The sequence below is a fragment of the Rhinopithecus roxellana genome, chromosome 9, assembly GCF_007565055.1.
Source record: "Rhinopithecus roxellana isolate Shanxi Qingling chromosome 9, ASM756505v1, whole genome shotgun sequence".
NCBI classification, from domain to species: Eukaryota; Metazoa; Chordata; class Mammalia; order Primates; family Cercopithecidae; genus Rhinopithecus; species Rhinopithecus roxellana.
The window spans coordinates 62,174,992-62,194,750 of NC_044557.1; positions in this window are offsets into that span (position 1 = coordinate 62,174,992).

Genomic DNA, 19,759 nt, shown 5'->3' on the forward strand with positions numbered 1-19,759 from the left:
TCTTTTCTTTTCCCTTCCCTTCCTTTCCTTTCCTCTCTTCCTTCCTCCCTCCCTCCTCCTTCCTTCCTTCCTTTTTTTCTCTCTCTCTCCTTCCTTCCTTCCTTCCTTTCCTTCCTCCTTCCTTCCTTCCTTCCTTCCTTCCTTCCTTCCTTCCTTCCTTCTTTCTTTCTTTCTTTCTTTCTTTCTTTCTTTCTTTCTTTCTTTCTTTCTTTCTTTCTCTCTCTCTCTTTCTTTTCTTTCTTTCTTTCTCTCTTTCTTTCTCTTTCTTTCCCTCCCTTCCTCTTCCTCCCTCCTTCCTTCCTTCCCTCCTTCCTTCCTTCTTTTTTTTTTTCCCCCAAGGTCTTGCTCTGTCACCCAGGCTGGAGTGCAGTGGCATGATCTTGAATGCAGTGGTGCAATTTCATCTCACTACAGCCTCGACCTCCTAGGCTCAAGTGATCATCCCATCTCAGCCTCCTGAGTAACTGGGACTACAGGTGTGCACCACCATGTCCAGCTAATTCTTTTTCTTTTTTTCTTTTTTTTTTTTAAGATGGAGTCTTGCTCTGTTGCCCAGGCTGGAGTGCAATTGTACAATCTCAGCTCACTGCAACCTCTGCCTCCAGAGTTCAAGCAATTCTCCTGCCTCAGCCTCCTGAGTACCTGGGATTACAGGTGCGCGCCATCACGCCTGGCTAATTTTTGTATTTTTAGTGGAGACAGGGTTTTACCATATTGGCCAGGCTGGTCTCAAACTCCTGACCTCGTGATCTGTCCACCTCAGCCTCCCAAAGTGCTGGGATTACAGGCATGAGCCACTGTGCCCAGCCAATTTTTAAATTTTTTTGTAGAGATGGGGTCTCATTATGTTTCCCAGGCTGGTCTAGAACTCCTGGCCTCAAAAAAATTCAGTGAGACTTCTGAATAAAACTAAGTTTAATTCTTTAAAAGCTTGATTTTTTTTCTTTAGTTGATACTCTGCTATACTCAACTTGTTCCCATTTTATTTCTTAATTTAAAAAATCATTTTCAATTTCTTTACATTTGTTTAAAATCTCTAATTTTGGAGGAAGATGGTACATGATGCAGAGAAGATTTGATGTACAGCCTACCACGTGCTGTTCTCTAAGTTCCAAGATGTCACTGCTGTTGCTGCTGCTGTCCTAATGTGTGGGGGTGGTTGAAACGAAGAATTCGTGACCAGCGTTCCTTCCCACACAGTTCACAAGGAGGCGGCAGGAATGCCATGTGAACTATTTTGGTCCCAGCAGTGTAGGCAGAGCTGTGGAGATTGTTCTGTACTTTGTGACGGCCTCTACCTCTCGTGGGATTTCTTCAGGGGATATCCTGTTCACTTTACGGGATGCCAAAAGCTAAAAAAAAGGGCTGAAACGTGGAGGTCTGTCTTCCTCAGTTAATTTGAATAACTCTACTCTGGTGCCAAATCATTTACTTAGAGAGCAGGGTTAGATTTTGCCTACCTTGCCTGGGATCAGTCACTGGCAGCATTAACAAAACAGCTTTTTTTTTTTTTTTTTTCTCTCTCAACTTTTTTGTAGATACAGCAGGACATGTGCAGGTTTGTTACATGGGATTCTTGCATCCAGGTAGTGAGCATAGTTACCAATAGGTAGTTTTTCAACCTATACCCTCCTCCTTCCCTCCCCTTTCTAGCAGTCCACAGTGTCAGTTGTTCCCATGAATAAAATGTTTTTTCTTTTAAATTCATCTCTAGCACAATTCAGTTGATACTAGTTGTGTTACAATAAGCATTACTCAAATTAGGAGCTTTTAAGGGGCCAAAGTAGAGAAGGGTATGGATTAATTCAGGTATCTCACATCATAAGCCAAGTCCAGATTAGAGACTTTGATGAGAGAGACAAAACTTTAAATCTTATAGAATAACATATGACACTATCTCTATAAACAGCAGTTTGGCAATTGTTAAAGTGCAAACACAAGGCAGACTGTCTGGGTTCAAATCCTGACTCCACTGCTTATTTGCTGTATGACCTCATCTAGTTGCTCAATTTCTCTGAGCCTTGTCTTCAACACCTGTAAAAGGGAGATGATAAGGAGTACCCAAAACATAGAGAGTACTCAATAAGTGCTGGCTATAACCTTACAATAGGGAAGGATCCCTTAAACAAATTAAAAAGTAGAATCCACATAGGCAAAGATTCATAAGTGCAATTACAATAAAACTAAGAACTTTTTTTTTTTTTTTGGAGACAGGGTCTTGCTCTGTTGTCCAGGCTGGAGTGCAGTGGTGCAATCTTGGCACAACGAAGCCTTGATCTCCAAGGCTCAAGCCATCCTCCTACCTCAGCCTCATGACTAGCGGGGACTACAGGCTCACACCACCACATCCAGCTAATTTTTGTGTTTTTTGTAGAAATGGAGTTTCACTATGTTGCCCAGGTTGGTCTCAAACTCCTGGGCTCAAGCAATCTGCCTGCTTTGGCCTCCCGAAGTGCTGGGTTTACAGGCATGAGCCATCATGCCCAGCCAAACTAAGAACTTGTATACATCAATAGGCACCATAAAGTTTAAAAAGATAAGTCAGAAACTGAGAACCTTAATACAAAAATGCTAGCCAGGGATGGTGGTGCATGCCTGTAGTCTCAGCTACTTGGGGAGGCTGAGGCAGGAGGATCAGATCACCTGAGCCCAGGAGGTCAAGGCTGCCCTGACCTGTGATCATGCCACTGCACTCTAGCCTCGGCAATAGAGTGAGACCCTGTCTCAAAAAACAAAACAAAACAAAACAAAAATCAAACTCAGAACCTTTATTTCTCACACATATGACTGACCAAGGATTCACATCCAGAATATATAAATAACTCCTTCAGGTCAATAAGAAAAAGTCAGACAACCTGGTAGAAAAATGGGCAAAAGTATAAACAGACAGTCTTCATAAGAAAAAATATAAATGGCTAATAAACATATAAAATACTTCAATTTCACCAATAATCAGAAAAATACAAAATAATATCTCCAATGAGAACCATTTTACACCTGCTTGTTGGCAAAAAAAATTTTTTTAAATTTGCATACCAAATGTTGATAAGGATGTGGAGCAAAAGAAACTCTTATTTAGTGCTGATGCTATTGACATTGGAAAGAGTTTGACAGTATTTGGTAAAGATGAAGGAGTACATGTGAATTTCACTCTTATGTACATGCCCCAGAGAAACTTCCATACCTGGACAGCAGAAGAGAATAACAGCACCCTTTGTAATAGCAAAAAAAAAAAAAAAAAAAAAAAAAAAAAAAAAAAAAAAAAAAGGGGGAACAAACAAAACACTGGAAGCAGCTCAAATGTCCATCTATCTGTTTGTGGGAAGACCTAATGAAAAGCAAAGGATGGACCAGGTGCTGTGGCTCATGCCTGTAATCCCAGCACTTTAGGAAGTGGAGGCGAGCAGCTCAAATGTCCATCAGCAGGAATAGTGGGCAAATGAATTTTGATACATTTATAAAATGGAACGCAGCAATGAAATTACCTGCAACCACCTAGTAGCCACAGCAACGTGGATGAATCCCACAAAGATAATAATGGCAAATCCATAGAAGATTATATTCAATATTATTCAAAAGCATGCAAAATTAGACAATATATTGTTTAAAAGTACATCTATCTATATGTGGCAGGACCTAATGAAAAGCAAAGGATGGACCAGGTGCTGTGGCTCATGCGTATAATCTCAGCACTTCAGGAAGCGGAGACAAGCTGATCATGTGAGCTCAGGAGTTCAAATCGAGCCTGGGCAACATGGTGAGATCGTGTATGTACAATGAGCCATGATGGCTCCACTGCACTCTGTCCTGGGGGACTGAGTGACACCCTGTCTGATAAAGAAAGAAAGAAAGAAAGAAAGAAAGAAAGAAAGAAAGAAAGAAAGAAAGAAGAAAGAAAGAAAGAAAGAAGGAAGGAAGGAAGGAAGGAAGGAAGGAAGGAAGGAAGGAAGGAAGGAAGGAAGGAAGGAAGGAAGGAAGGAAGGAAGGGGCAAAAAATGATAAACACAAAAATTCTGATAGTGGTTGAAAGGTTTGGCAACATTCTATTTTCTAAATTGGGTGATGTATCACATGGGCATTTGTACTATTATTATTCTTAAAGATACACACTTATGTCAAGTGTGTTTTTAATAACCATAATATATTTCACAACTAACAGAAAAAGACCCATCCAGAAAAAAACCAAGGTTTTGTGGTCAGAGGTTTGAAAAGTTTAAGATTGGTAGACCTGGATTAAAGTGTGTTCTTCTGACCTTTATCAGCTATATGACTTTGGGCAGATTCTCTGATATTAAGTTTCCTAATTCATAGAGTAGGAGTGATAATATTTATCTTAAAGGCTTTTTTGAACATTAAGTAATACGTAATGTGAGCTGTATTTCAGCCTAGTTCACCAAATACTTAACTTTGTGCCAGGAGCCCAGGACATGAAATTGGATAAGGCATGAGGAGCTTAACTGGCTGTGAGCAGGCAGACATGCAAATAAATAGGTAGGCTCAATGTTACAAGTTAACTTCAGCACAAGGGTGGGAGGGAAAAAGAAGCAGCAGCCAGCTCAGGCTAGGCAGGCAGGTGCAGCCTGGGATGGCTACCTAGAAGAGGTGATGACTACTGAAAGCCCTGAGATGAGTTAGCCACATGAAGAAGGGCGGTCAAGGGTGAACAGGGCTTGCAGCAGGCAGAACACAGCAGGCAAAGACAGAAGAGTATGTATGTATCCACACAGCAGGCAAATACAGCAGAGTATGCATGTATCCACATGGAGCAATTCCACTTTACCCTTGGGTGATACAAGCTATAAGTACCCTACCGTAAGGATAGAGAGGCTGACAGGGCCAGGAAATTGAGGGCTTTGTGTGTTGGATGATCAAGGTCAGTCTTGACTCTTAATGGGGAACTGCTAAGTAGCTTAAGATGAGAGAGCGGCAGGGCAAGCTTAGTGCTGTAAAATCCCTTGTTGGAGGCACAGGTGTGGCTGGGTGTGGTTTAAGGGGAGAAACACAAGATAGGAGACAAGTTAGAGACTGCTATGGTTCAAGTGAGGATAAGTGAGAAAGGCTGGGGAGGAGAGGGATTAAGAAATGTTTAGAAGTAAAATCAGCATGACCTGCTGATGGGGCAGGGGAAGGTGGGAGAAGGGATAGTTGAAGATTGTTGTAGCTGGGGCTGCTAAGTACGAAGGCAGCACCGTTCACTGATGTGGGGAAGAGGAAAGAGGAACCAGTGTAGGGGAACCAGAGTTTGGTTCCGAGACTCGTTGAATTTGAGGAACTTGTAGAATATTCAAGCAGGAAAGGGTGTACAGAATTTATTCTAAGGTGCGCTGGTGAGGTCAGGGCCAGGGAAATAGATCTGGGATTCACCAGCATACAGGTGGATGAGACTGGCCAGGGTTAGCAAATAGCCAACATCTTTTAGAGCAGTGTTCAGCACACTTTTTTCTGTAAATGGCCAGATAGTAAATATTTTAGGTTTTGTGGACCATATGGTCTTTGTCACAACTACTCAACTCTGCCGTTGCAGCGTGAAAGCAGCCACAGAAAACGTGTATAAATGGATGTGACTGTGTTCCAATTAAGACTTTATTTACAAAACCAGCGTGGTCACTGGATTTACCCCATAGGCCACAATTTGCTGACCACTATTCCAGATAAAGTACAGAACACAAGGCCAAGAAAAACTGCCTAAGAGGTAAGAGCATGGATTTGTAGGGTTCTCAGTATTCGAGACAGGATCCCAGTTCAAAGGGAAATTCATTAACTCCTAACTAAAACTTGGGAAGGCAGGGGTGGAGCTGGACTACTGGATCTGGGAACCTGATTGTGCCCTCTGGGCTTCATCCTCCAATCAGTTTCACATGGTGAGACTATGGCCACAGGGGCTCCTGATGCCATCTTTACAGTGACAGAGGAAAGGGGGAGTGTGGCAGATTGGACTACACGGTTCTTCATGCCCCCGACACAGGAATATTTGCCTTGTACCTCCCCACCCATTGCTCAGTGACTACAATTTCTCCCACAGAGGCATCTTCCCAGTGATGGTGGGCTTGGCACATGACTTGCTTTGGGCAATAGAAACGTGGATGGAGTGAGGGTGACAATTCCAGGCCAAAGTTTTTAGAGGCATTCCTGTGCTGCTCTCTGAAAAGAGAACTCCAAGTAGCCACCGGTCCAGGGAGGAAAAGGAAATCTGTGAAGTGGACCTGAAGCTAATCCTGGCTGTCTTCAGTGGAACCATATCTGACCTGTAGACTCTTGGGCAAGAAAATAAATTTAGATTGTTAAAAACCATTGCGATTTTGAGGGTATGTATTAAGCAGTAAAACCAATTAATTAAGTGTATTCCCAACCAACTTCAGTTAGAAAGTCCAGGGAAAAAATCTCTGCTTGGTCTGCTTTGGGACATGTGACCCATCCCTGGACCAATTGCTGAGGACAGAAGGATTTGGTATTAAAACTGGCCCACCTGGATCATGTGTCCGCTCTATTCAAGATGATGGGGCATTACCAAGATGAGGAAAAGGGATGCTGAGCAGATAAAAGCGATCGCCAATATTGTGGAAAACCAGCATAGAGTAGTGCTGTAGAAACCTGGACAGGAGAGAACTACAAAAATGAAGGTGTGTTGAATAAAGCCGTCAGCTGCAGAAAGGATATACTGAGACAGTAAATGAAATGTGTTTATTGGCTTTGGCAATAATAGGTGGTCACTGGTGATCTTTTGCTGAGAGTTTCAGTGGAGTGTTGGGGTGACAGATTATAGTTAACTACAAAATTTCACAAAATTCTAATTCGCCATAGGAATGTCAGTTATTACTGTAAAGAAACTTAGGTAAGGAAGAGGTTAGGAATCAGGTGAGAGCCAGGAGTTTTGTAACTTTGAAACCATAGGAGGCTTCTGGGAAAGGGATGTTGGGATCAGTCCATACTCCAGGGAGACAATGCTCAGAGCAGGGGAAACCCATCAAGGGGAGTACCAAGGCTGAGAGGCCAAGCACAGTCCTGGTGTGACCCTCGGGGCCTGAGGCAGAATTGCATTTTTGGGAACCAGACGCAAAGGCAGGATCCAAGCAACGTGGAATTTAAAAACAGCAGTGAGAGATGACTTGAGGGAGGTAGAATAGGCCAGTGGAGGAGAGAGCTGATAAGAATATCTGGTCTCAAGCCTGGAGAAACAAGAACAGAGCCAGCCCTAAACAAAAGTATTCAATGGACAAAAGTTAATCTAGTACCCACACTGCTTTAAGACTGACCTTTCCTTGACTTACGGCAAAGCCTTTTTCCATAACCCTCCCCAACTCTTGTCCTCCCTCCATACCCCATCCCACCTGCCTTTACTGACTTCTGGCTAGGCAGGGCTTCCCAAGGCTGTGTCCCATCCAGGCCAGTCCTCCACAGACAGCATCTCTTCCCCTGCCTTGTCTAAAATCATACCATCTCACTTCTCATTCCTTTGCTTTCTACTTTCAAAGAGGAGTCTAAGAATGAATCCATGCCAAGATATGGACATAATAGATCTTCTGTGTCTATTTGCTTTCTAAATGGACTCTCCTGGCAAGACAAGGTCTTAACCCAAAGGAGTATTTCATTCAGTCATGGTAAGAATTTGGGTAGATGGAGGTGGGAAGGGCAAAATTGCCCCTCAAATCTTACTACATAATAGGTTTGTTACTGGTAAGGCTGCTTATGAATTGGAGAAATACTGAGGGGAGTGAGATAAAAACCTTAATTTTAGAAATAAAATATTTAATTTGGGGTGATGACACAACAGATCTTAGATGTAATTGGTAAATGAAAATCCCCTGGAGTGAGAAATACAGAGGTAGACAAAGGGCCACAGGTCGGAGGTCAAGAGGTAGTTACTGGCTGGGCTTAGTGGCTCATGCCTGTAATTCCAGCACTTTGGGGGGCCAAGGTCAGAGGATTGCTTGAGCTCAGGAGTCTGGAGACCAGTTTGGGTAGCATAGTGAGACCTCGTCTCTACAAAATAAGAAAAATCAGCTGGGTGTGGTGGCATGTGCCCGTGGTCCCAGCTCCCTGGGAGGCTGAGAGGAAGATGACTTGAGTCTGGGAGGTTGAGGCTGCAGTGAGCCATGATCATGCCACTGCACTCCAGCTTGGGCAACAGAGCAAGACCCTGTCTCAAAAAAAAAAAAAAAAAAAGAAAGAAAGAAAGAAGTAGTTAGCCACATCATAGTATTATCTTTCCCTTTCAGTTTATAGTTTACAAACACTGTCACCTCTATTGTTTCATTTGCTTCTTTCAAAAGCTGTGTAAAGTAAGCAGAATGTCGCCTGGGCTGGAGTGCAGTGGCTGGATCTCAGCTCACTGCAAGCTCCACCTCCCGGGTTTACGCCATTCTCCTGCCTCAGCCTCCCGAGTAGCTGGGACTACAGGCGCCAGCCACCTCGCCCGGCTAGCTTTTTGTATTTTTCAGTAGAGACGGGGTTTCACCATGTTAGCCAGGATGGTCTCAAACTCCTGACCTCGTGATCCACCCGTCTCGGCCTCCCAAAGTGCTGGGATTACAAGCTTGAGCCACTGCGCCCGGCCTATTTATTTATTTTTAATTGATACATAATATTTGTACATATTTATGAGGTACATGTGATATTTTGTTACATGCATAGAATGTGAAATGATCAGGTCAGGGTATTTAGGGTATCCATCACCCTGAGTTTTTATCATTTCTATGTATTGGGAACATTTAAACTCTTCTCTTCTAGCTATTTTGAAATATATAATACATTGTTGTTAACTATAGTCAGCCTACTCTGCTATCCAACGTTAGAACTAATTTCTTCTACCTAATTGTGTGTTTGTACCTGTTAACCAACCTCTCTTCAATAAAATTTGAATTAATTTTTTTTTTTTCAGAGTCTCGCTCTGTTGCCCAGGCTGGAGTGCAGTGGTGAAATCTTGGCTCACTGCAACCTCTGCCTCCCAGATTCAAATGATTCTCATGCTTCAGCCTCCCAAGTAGCTGGGGTTCCAGGCTCCACCACGCCCAGCTAAGTTTTCTAGTTTTTAGTGGAGATGGGGTTTGGCTGTGTCAGCCAGCTTGGTCTTGAACTGCAGGCCTCAAGTGATCCACCCGCCTTGACCTCCCAAAATGCTTGGATTATAGGCGTGAGCCACCGTGCCTGGTGAAAATTTGCATTTTTAAAAAGCAAAAGCAAACACCTCAGCTTAGAGAAGCTAAATTATTTATCTAATGTTCACTGCTGATTTGTGGTGGAGCCAAGACTTCTGCTGCTCAATGATGTCCAAGTAGAAGGGTATACTAATCAGGGCTCTTTAGAGAAACAGAGCTAATAGGAGACAGGCATACACATGTGCATACATGCACAGACTTATTATGAGGAATTGGCGCACATGATTATGAAGGTGAAGTCCCAAGATCTGCAGTTGGCAAACTGAACACCCTAAAGAGCCGATGGTGCAATTTCAGTCCGAGTCTGAAGACCTGAGACCAGGAGAGTCAGTGGGGTAGGTTCCAGCCCAAAAGTGGGCAGGTCTGAGTCCCAAGAAGAGCCGATTTTCCAGTTAGATTTCCAAGGCAGGAAATGGCCCATGTTCCAGCTCAAGCCGTCAGACAGCAGGGGTTCCCTCTGACTCAGCCTTTTCGTTCTATTCAGGTCTTCAGTCAACTGATGAGGCCCACTCACATTAGGGAGCACAGTGTCTGTACTCAGTCTGCCAATTCAGCTGTGTGAGGCTCCTCCAGAAACTCCCGCACAGCCACATCCAAATGTTTGGCCAAATGTCTGGATACCCTGTGACCCAGTCAAGTGGACACATGAAAGTCGCCATCACAGTGTGGTCCTCAAGGAAAGGAATGAAAGAAACAATCCAGCTTTGCATTTCACACTGATACAACAGCCTGTGAAACCAGATGTGACAAACCTGGCAAGTAGAAGTGTCACAAACATAAATTTGAGCATTTCTCAGATTTTTCTTTGGCCTGGAGTTTGATCTCAATAGTCATTCAACTTGTCCCTTAGGACAAATTTGTTTTCTCTCTTTCTTCTCTCCTTCTCATTCTTCTCCATCACCATTATCATCATAATTTTCACCGTCATCATCAACATTCAAAGTGTATGGAGTGCCTGCACTCACGTGGCTCCTCACTAAGAAGGACTTTGGAATTCATGGAGGAAACTGGATCTGTCCCTTGCTGTAAGTGGCTTAATTCCAGTTTAAGAGACAGAACATATACATAAAAAGATAAATAAGTATAAATCAAGTAGAAACTCGGTACCTAAGTGCTAAATACAGGAGAAAATGAATCTTGGATTCCACAAAAAGGAGTGATTTTGGGCTGGATAGGATCTGGAAAAGCTTCAAGGAGGTCGAGGTTCTTGAGCAGGGCCTGAGGGAAGAGCGTGGCTGACACAAGTGTGAGAAGGAGAGAGTATGGCAGGAATATAGAACACCCGGAGGGAAGTGGGAAATGCAAATGTGTGTGCAGGGACAAGTCATGGCTGGGTGGGCACCCGTGCCACGGAACAGCTTGATGCCTGGAGAGCAACTCCCAGAAACAGCTTTCGGCCCAGATTGCTAATTAGAATTTTTTACTGTGTGTGAAATTTCCAAGATCAGCATGGAGTGTCATCGGCGTCTCCTGCAGGCGTCTCCTCCCGAACACGGCTTCCTAAACCTGTCTTGCCAGTCAAGTCCCACAGCTGCTCTGGCGAGTTATTCAGGCTTCCTCTGAAAAGCTGTTCTCCTGGACTTGCATGTGCTTAAAGGCAAGAAAAACAAGGAAAGCGAAACCCTCCACTTGTTTCCAGGTTCTGAGTGAATCTTGTTTTTATACTATTTGTCCTGTTATCTGGATCCACAACACTGGTGTGTCTTAGATGATAAAGAAAGCAGGGACTAATGATAAAGAAAGCAGGGACTAATTGAGTAGTTCTCTCTGCAGGGCCCTGCTGTGTGCTGTGGCCTCTCTGGGTTCTTCATGAGTGCCTTGGGGATGTGAATGAAAACTACATGTGTGATGAGCAGAGTAAGCTTTGCCTTCTGTCAGCCAATAGGACACCGCCTAGCAATTCCCCCGCAAACACACACACCACCCTGAAATTCCCCAAGGTCCTCATTTGGGTGCTCTGGGGGGCAGGGAGGGTTATGAAGAGAGGTATATACTGTGCAAAGCAGCACGTGCTCCAGGTCTGGCTCTGCCTCCAACCAGCTGGGTGACCTTGGGCAAGTTCCTGTATCTCCCTGGGCCTCATCTGTGAAATGAGAGGCTTGGACTGTATCATTCCAAATGTTTCCAACTCTGAAGTACGAGTCTAGGAGAACTTTTATCTTCTTCACATTATAGCATATTTTTTTTTTAACCCCTGGATACTTAGGGGAAGAGAGAATGGCTCTATAAGGTACTAATCCGTCTTCCTACAACATCTTGGGATATCTGGTAGTCTCTGGTCAAAGAGGGTTAGCTTTTTCCCCCCATTTTTTCCTTCTTTTTTCTCCATCTTCCTTTCTCTCCTTTCTCTTTCTTCCTTCCTTCCTTCCTTCCTTCCTTCCTTCCTTCCTTCCTTCCTTCCTTCTTCTTCCTTTCTTTCTTTCTTTCTTTCTTTCTTTCTTTCTTTCTTTCTTTCTTTCTTTCTTTCTTTCTTTCTTTCTTTCCTTTCTTTCTTTCTTTTTCTTTCTTTCTTTCTTTCTTCTTTTTCTTTCTTTTCTCTCTCTCTCTTTTTTCTTTCTTTCTCACTCTCTCTCTCTCACTCTCCCCCTTTCTCCCCCTCCCTCTCTTTCTCTCTCTTTCTTCCTCTCCTCTCCTCTCTCCCTTTTCCCCGCTCTCCTCTCCTCTCCTTTGAGACAGGGGCTTGCTCTGTGCCCCAGGCTGGAGTGCAGCGGCACAATTACGGCTCACTGCCACCTCCACCTCCTGGGCTCATGTGATCCTCCCACCTCAGTCTCTCGAGTAGCTGGGACTACAGGGGACTACAGGTGTGTGCCAACACACCAGGCTAAGAAGGTTAGCTTTTATCTTCCACACATGTTTAAAATATACCTTTTCTAATTTTAATTTTAATTTTTTTTGAGACAGCATCTTGCTCTGTTGCCCAACCTGAAGTGCAGTGGCGCAATCTCAGCTCACTGCAGCCTCCACTTCCTAGGTTCAAATGATTCTCATGTCTCAGCCTCCCAAGTAGCTGAGATTATAAGTATGCCATCACGCCTGACTATTATTGTGTGTGTGTATTTTTATGGAGATGGGGTTTCGCCATGTTGGCCAGGCTGGTCTCAAACTCCTGGCCTCAAGTGATCTGCCTGCTTCGGCCTCCCAAAGTGCTGGGATTATAGGCATGTGTCACTAAAATATATATTTTATGGGAACTTTAGAGAGATGGAATATTTAAAGAACTTTAAATGTAAGAGCACTAAGATTCAAATAATGGTGCCACCGTTTAGTAGCTACATGATCTTGGCCAGGTTATTTCACTTTTCTGGGATTCAGTTTCCTCAGTTGTAAAATAGGAATAGGCCAGGTGCAGTGGCTCACACCTGTAATCCCAGCACTTTGGGAGGCCAAGGCAGGAGGATCTCTTGAAGCCAGGAGTTCAAGACCAGCCTGGGCAACAAAGCGAGAGACCCGTGCTGTCCACCCCCCACCACCCCCACCATCTCTCTGAAGAAACAGAAAGTTAGCCAGTGTGGTATATGTATAGTGGTTAGCTGTGGAACACTGCATTCAGGCAGATCTGGGTTTCAATTCGGCTCTGTTTCTTACCAGCTGTTTGGCCTTGGGCAAGTTATTTTACTTCCCAATCCTCAATTTACTCCTCTTTACAGGAATAATAATAGTTCCTGCTTTGTAGGGTGATTGATTAACGAGGATTCCACGAGACAAGGAATTAAAAGTGCCTGACACAGAGTAAATATTCAATACATTTAATCATGATGAAAAACAAACAAATATCAAATATCACGCTTCCCTATCCATTCTCCTCCAAGGACAGCAGTAGCAGAAACTCCCCTGATGAAGGGAGAGACTGAATCATGTAGCTAGAGAGCAAGCTTGATGAGGGCAGGACCACCTCCGCCTGGTTTATCCTGCAGCCCCAACACCTAGCACAGTGTCCAGGACATAGAGTACCAGGAAGAAATCCTTTACAATGATGCAAACAAGACAGAGATGCTCATAAATCTTTCTACCTTTACAAGATATGCTTACATTTCAGGTTTTCAGGCTTGTTCCATTGTTGTCTTAATAGCTCCACCTGTTACTGAGCCAAACCTGGGTCTGCTCACCCTGCACACTAAAGACAAACACCCACACCAAGGTTTTGCAGTGAGGGAAATGAGGGCATTTATTTACAGGACACCAAGGAATAAGAATTGGACAGCTTGTGCTTAAGACTGGCCTTCCTGCTGACTTACAGGCAAAGGTTTTTAAAGGTGGGGGAACACTTCAGGAACGCAGAAGTGAAATCATAGGCAGCACATGGAGGTTAGAGATTGGTTTGGCCTAAAAAGGTGGGATATCTTGAAGCAGGGGCTTACCGGTCATTGGGGGATTCAAAGATTCTCTGGTTAAGGAAGCAGAGCTTTGTCTAAAAACTTGGGTCAGCAGAAAGGAATGTTGAGGTCTGGCCTGTGCATGTGACTCTTCAAGTCCCCTCAGGAAGAAATTTAGAACAAAGAATGGCATTCAGTCCTCACTTCTCCCTTACCTGAGGTCTGTGTGCCAGTGAATGACATTTTCCATTTGGTGGGGGTGTGAGTTTCTGAAAAACAACTCAGGGACATGGGTTAAAATGTTATCTTTAGTTTTTCTTTTTTTAGAGAAAGGGTCTCCCTTTGTTGCCCAGGCTGGTCTTGAACTCTTGAGCTCAAGAGATCCTCCTGCCTTAGCCTCCCAAAGTGTTAGGATTACAGGCATGAGCCACCATGCCCAACCTATCTTTAGTTTCTATAGGGAACCAAACATCTTGTGGCTCTAACTTCCTTTATTATTGTTTTCAGCAATTATTACCCTCTTTCTTATCAATTTGCTTATTTACATCTCAGGGCTGGGTAGGTTTTGGAATTTTCCTTGAAGGAACTCCAGATTTTACTTTATTTCCATGCTTGGGGTGGGGTGGCAGGCCCCTAAGAAGAGTCTCTGCTCTGTCTCACACCCAAGAGGACGTTCAGAAATGTTCAAATCTCCTCTTAAGTCTAGACCAGTGTTGTCCAATAGAAATGTAACTCAAGCCCTATATAGAATTTTAAATGTTTTAGTAGCCATGTTAAAAAGGCAAAAATAAACAGGGGAGATTAATTTCAATATTAGATTTTATTTAATCCACCATATCCAAAATGTCATTTCAACATGTAATCAATATAAAAACTATTAATAAAATAACTTATATTTTTTATACTCAGTTTGAAATCTAGTGTGTGTTTCATAGTTGGAGCACATCTCAATCCAGATCAGCACATTTCAAGTGCTCAATAGCCACATGTGTCTAGTAGCTGGTCTATTGGAAAGCACAGCTCTAGACCAAGAGAGCAAGATCAAGCGTGTCCTTTCACCCACCCAAGCCACCCTTCAGCTCACTTCCTGTCTGAGAACACCCTTCTTTCCCAGGTGGCTGCTCTGGAGAATGGCTTCCAGCTTCTTGGAAGACATGCCTACCACCCATACACATGCGTGTGCCTCACTTTACACATTGCACCAGAAAAACCACATCAGAATGCAACACCATAACCTCATCATTCATTCCATAAGGTAATACACACAACAGGTAATTGACATTTCCAAGCACTTCCAGGCTTGTCACTTGAGGTAGGCAACTATCACCCTTCTCTTTTCCCCACATGCTTTTGTAGAGCTTTATCCAATGTAATCTTGCCTGAATTCAATCCTCTCTGATAATTCATTTATTTGTTCAATTTGTTGAGTGCCTACTGTGTGTTATGGAGTTAAAAATACAACAACGAGCAGGAAGGATGAAATCCCTGTCCTGGGGAACCTCAAACTCAAGTTGGATGGGAGGAAGAGTGAACAGAATTTTATAACGTAGTTTAATGGGGGAAATAAATCCTAGGGGCTCTGGAACCTCATAGGAAGGTAACTAACCTAACACAGGAGGAGTGAGTGCATGCATGTGCACATACATATGTGTTTGTGCACATGCATGCATGTGTGTATATAAGGGGGCACTCAGAGAAGCCACATCTAAAGTGAGACCTGAGTGGAAGTTGGGGTGTGGGTTGTGAGGTGTGGGATGGGAAAAAAGAGAGAATTCCAGGTGAGGAGAGAGTGTGCACATGTTCCAGAAGGGGCAAAGATCAAGTAGGGGGCCTGCCAATCACCCCATCTAGCTGGAATCCAGGAAGAGGAAATCTGTGGCTTGGGGGTGAAAAGAGATAATCATAGTCAATAGTTTAGGCTTCATTTAAATTCATTTAAATTCTGTAATAAAGTTTCTGGGAACGCAGTTCTGGTTCTGATTTCTCACCTGTATTCATATTCTGTACTTCCAGCTGTGTACGGAACATCTCCATGTTTCACTCCAACACAACATGTTTAAAATCACTCAGCACCTTCGCTCCACTACTAAATATTCCAAACTGGTTATCTGTCCTAATCTCTCTGTCTCTAATAATGAGATAAACATAGTTCCAGTCTCCTACCTAGACTAAAACATCTTTCGTCTCTCTCATATCTTCATTCTATGTAGCCAAGTTGTCACTAAATCTTGCTAATTTTTTGACTGAGTATCTGAAGGCTTTTGGTTCAGGCACTTCCTGGCTTCCCTGAAGATAATTCATCATTCAGTTTTCTATAATAGCTTTAAATTTTCACCAGGCCTATCTAAATTCCAAGCAATATAATTTGTACCCCTTTGAGATATCAGTTTGGAACAAACCAGCAGTTTAAAAAATCATATCAGATTATAAAGTAGAAAAATAATTTCAGCAGTCCAGAAAAGTCCCAAGTAATTTTTATTGGAAAACAGTTCTTAACGTTTTATTTATTCTTAGATTCTGCCATCTTCTTATGTACAATAAAGTTCGTCCACCTTCCTCCTGGAGTCATAAAGTTTTATTATCTGCATCGAGAAACCATAAACAGGTATTTTTATTTGTCTAATTGTGTCCCTCCCTTTATATAGAAGCCCTTCCCTGGATACATTACCTGAACATTCACTCACCCTAAAAAAAAGTTCAACACTGTTTGAACTTGTCCTTGATTACTGAATATCTTACTTCATATTGGTTTGGCAGTTCATTGTAACCGCACCCTGAAAACTGGGCATGGAAAATTAAAAACACAAGAACCAGATTGCATTGTATGTCTCAGGAATAAATGAGAAGAGAAATGATAATTTCCCCCAGTTGTATTTTGTCATATTTTAAACAAAATGTCCACTGGCTGGAAATTTCATTTCAAGCAGTAAGTATTTATTGAAATTTACTGACCATGTCCAGCATGCAATTACATGTTAGAGGTATGGTGACCATGTTTCCTACAATTAAAAATCAGGACACATGATGTAACTGTGAAACAAAGCACCCGAAAACACTCCTGCCCCAGAAAACGTGAGTTATGTAATTGCAATCGCTACCGGTAATTCAAGAGAAACACTGTCCCTCAAGCTTACAACTTATTGGAAACATGAGCATAACACACATTCATTAACTTCACCACTGAATGAAGAGTAAGTGAACACTAGCAAAGGACGCACTTTGTTAGCTAGTAGGATTACAGCAATGAGAAAAGAGTCACCTTAAATACTTTGTCAAACAAGGTAGGCTCTTGTGATGGCCAATTTTATGTGTCAGCTTGTCTAGGCTATGGTGCCCAGTTGTTTGTCAAACACCAGTCTAGACGTTGCTGTGAAGGTTTTTTTTTTTTTTTTTTTTTTTTCAGAATGGATTAACATTTCAATCAGTAGACTTTGAGTGAAGCAAATTACCCTCCAGAATGTGGGTGGGCCATATCCCATCAGTTGAAGGCCTTAAAAGCAAAGATTGAAGTTTCCCCCAGCAAGAGGGCATTATGCCTCCTACTGCCTTCAAACCCAAGACTGCAACATTAGCTCTGTCCAGAATTTCAGCTTGCCCTGCAAATTTTGGACGTATAGACCCACAGTCACGTGATCCAGTTCCCTAAAATAACCCTCCTTCTCTCTCTCTCTTTCTCTGTATGTGTTGTACACATGTCCTGTTGGTTCTGTTTCTTTGGAGAATTCTAATACAGTTCTTATAAGAATTGTTACTTATTTTTAATTCCTGAGATAATTGATGCATTTTAAAACATAATTATACTATATCTTTTTTTGCACAAATGGTGACATCTCTTTTAACAATACATCTTCTAGCAGTGTTTTTTTTTCTTTTTTCTTTCTTTTTTTTTTTTTTTTTTTTTTTTTTTTTGAGATGGAGTCTCTCTCTGTTGCCTAGGCTAGAGTGCAATGATGCAGTCTTGGCTCACTGCAACCTCCGCCTTCTGGGCTCAAGAGATTCTCCTGTCTCAGCCTCCCGAGTAGCTGGGATTACAGACACGCGTCATTGTGCCTGGCTAATTTTTGTATTTTTAGTAGAGACAGGGTTTCACCATGTTGCCCAGGCTGGTCTCCATCTCCTGACCTCAGGTGATCCATCTGCCTCAGCCTCCCAAAGTGCTGGGATTACAGGTGTGAGCCACCGTGCCTGGCCCAGCAATGTTTTTAAACATAGAGGCCATTCACTTTCAAGGCCCACCTTGCTGTCGAGGAGAAAATTTAGAAGCCAAAGTGGAATTCTCAGATGAAACAAAACTGTTTGAATTTTAAGTGGAATGAGAAATGAGGGAATGCAGAGAGCTTGAGGAAAGCTAAGAAGGTCTCAAAAGAGGGAGACAACAGGGAAGAAAGCACAGAGAAGGCAACTTTGACCTTCTGATTACAAAATTTGGGGAAAAGGAACTGCATGGATAATAGGGCCTGTGCCTGTTAGTATGTTTCCAGCAGAAAGACACTATAGAAAGAAAAGAGGATAGCAGAGCAAAACTGGTCGAAGCAATTGAGGATAATAATTAAAATTATTTGGAGGTTAAAAAGGAGCAAAGAATGTAGTTTAAGAGGTAGAATTGTGAGTTCAGCACTAAATTAAAGTTTGGGTGCTTTCAGGCTTCTATAAACAATCCAGTGAAAAATGGTACAGGTTGATCTGTTTCACAAAGAAAGGTGAATGCTAGAGAATTCTCTTGTAGCAAGAGTGGATTTATGGTAAAATCAGTGTGATATTAAAGTGATTATTTGATACTGTATAATGAAATGTGTGAACATCAGGAAGATCGACATAACTCAGGGAATCAATATTTTCCAAATGACTAATGCATAATGCCAATACATGAGAGACCAGTAGATTTTAATGTAATGAAGGACAAGAGATTGGATCTCTTGCAGCAAGAGAATTCTGGATGGAATAAGAGATAATTGATTTCCATATCTGATTTAAGAACATAGCAGGCCCACTTCTCTGAACCAGCAATAAAAAAACACTTGGAAGGGGGAAATAGGAATAATTAGACATAATTAGGTTGTCAGCTCATATATCATTATGTCTTGCCTCTCAGGGATGTTTTGCAGATTAATTAGTTAATGTTTGTAAAATAAGCTCCAAGTGCCATGTGTCATTGGCATAGAATTTGATTTTCAGTGTGATGAATGTAATTAAGTCATGTTGCTTTCAAACAGCCTTCACTGCAGGATGATGCCTGCTCTGGAATGTTCTGGGGGCATGGGCACATGGGCTCGCGCACTGACATTTCAAGAAGAGCTCTTGAAGGTAGGCGTTTTGTATCATGTATGAGGTATTTAAAGTGTCAGATTAGAATTGTGTTCTCTATTGATGAATAAAGGTTATGTTTGTACATTACATCCATCTTGACAGTATAGTAACTAGAAGTGAACATTTTAACATCAAGGTCAGCAGAGGAGAAAACACTGAGGGTCCTTTTTGGGCCCTAGGTCATTCTTGCCTACTATATGACATATGTTAAATAGTCTTTAGTTAAGAAATTCATTTTTTTAACCCAGAGTGGCTTCAAAAAATCCCCAATCCATACCTGTTAGTCAGATTTTCTTAAACAGTACAATTGATTGTTGACTTACAGGTTCAACTATGTAGTTCATACTTTTAGATTTGGTGATTTTTTAGAAAGGAATCAAACCAAGGTCAAGGAAAATGGTTTTCAAACATTTTGGTCTCAGGACCCATGAATACTCTTTAAAAATTATTGAGGACTCCAAAGAGCTTTTGTTTACATGGGTTATATTAATAGCTAATGCTTATTGTATTAGAAATTAAAGTTAAGAAAGGATTTTTTTTTTCTTTTTTTTTTGAGACGGAGTCTCGCTCTGTCACCCAGGCTGGAGTGCAGTGACATGATCTCGGATCACTGCAAGCTCTGCCTCCCAGGTTCACCCAATTCTCCAGCCTCAGCCTCCCGAGTAGCTGGGACTACAGGTGCCCGCCACCAAGCCCAGCTAATTTTTTGTATTTTTCGTAGAGACGGGTTTTCACAGTGTTAGCCAGGATGGTCTCGATCTCCTGAACTTGTGATCCACCCACCTCGGCCTCCTGAAGTGCTGGGATTACAGGCATGAGCCACCACACCTGGCCAAGAAAGGATTTTAAAAATTTATTTCTTTATTAAAATAATAAGCCCATTATATAATAATATAAATAAATACTTTCAATGAATATATTAGTGAGAAGAGTGGCATCGTTTCACATTTTTATAAGTTGCTTTAATGTCTGGCTTAATGG